The sequence below is a fragment of the Phocoena phocoena genome, chromosome 5, assembly GCF_963924675.1.
Source record: "Phocoena phocoena chromosome 5, mPhoPho1.1, whole genome shotgun sequence".
In the NCBI taxonomy this organism is placed as follows: domain Eukaryota; kingdom Metazoa; phylum Chordata; class Mammalia; order Artiodactyla; family Phocoenidae; genus Phocoena; species Phocoena phocoena.
This window is the reverse complement of record NC_089223.1, coordinates 66,559,088-66,559,931: the sequence shown is the minus strand read 5'-3', so window position 1 is coordinate 66,559,931 and position 844 is coordinate 66,559,088. Positions and strand designations below refer to the sequence as shown.

The following is an 844-nucleotide window of genomic DNA, read 5'->3' as shown; positions in this document are numbered from 1 at the left end:
TTTTGCATACCCTGAGATATTTCATGACAGGAGGAGGTAACTCTTGTTTCTACCCAGTGAAGTGTGACTCTGGAGGTTTTATGACCTTTGTCAGCTGGTGCATTTAGATGTTCTCAATTTATAGTCTTTATATCATTCTAGTGGGTTGTCACTGCCTTCAAAGACAAATACCAACACTTGTACTATCAATGCTAAGGTTAAGTTTGAATCCACCGCTTCTGCTCGGACCTGTGTAAAAATATCACAAAGGTGCTCACAATGAAAGGAAATTTTCTTCTGGTTCAGCTGTGACTCCAGACAGGATCCAAAGAGGAGTTCTACAATCTCTTCTCTGGGTTTTACGGAGACTTTCTTTACCCTTCTGTGTTAGCCTCTTAAGGCACTGCGTCAACCTTAAAAGGGCACAGGAAAGGGTGATTTGGTTTTTCACAGGGTTCTCTACAATTTCCTGCATTCCTCTCTCGTCAATGTCCGTGGACCTCAGCAGTTTCTTTAACCGAGTCTGAAAACCCACTAGAAGCAGCTGTTCTGCTTGTGAACGTCCGTTTCCTTTGTTAAAGGAGAGCCGGAGACACGTGCTTGGGAATCCTCCGGTGGTCACTGACCACGTGCTCGAGCCCGCGTCATTTCATTTCACTCAAAGACAGGCACATACCTGCGCTTAGAACTCAGGCCGCTGCACCCGCAGTCGCTGGAGACAAACTCCCCAGGCTCACGGTCGGTCCGAGACCCGCTGTTGCCGCCGCAGGCTGGGCCTGGCCCGAACCCGCTGCAAAGTAGCCGCGGCTGCGCCCTGGGGAAGCAAAGCTTAAACTTGTTACCACACGCGGGCCAGCAGGCCGGG

General features: G+C 49.8%; 1 non-coding gene across 1 annotated transcript; it reads right to left on the bottom strand.

The window, feature by feature from the left end:
- Nucleotides 1-283: 283 nt before the first annotated feature.
- On the bottom strand, nucleotides 284-405 carry LOC136123975 (small nucleolar RNA SNORA26). Its single transcript, XR_010655930.1, has one exon. It is a non-coding gene; the product is annotated as a small nucleolar RNA SNORA26 (small nucleolar RNA).
- Nucleotides 406-844: the final 439 nt, after the last annotated feature.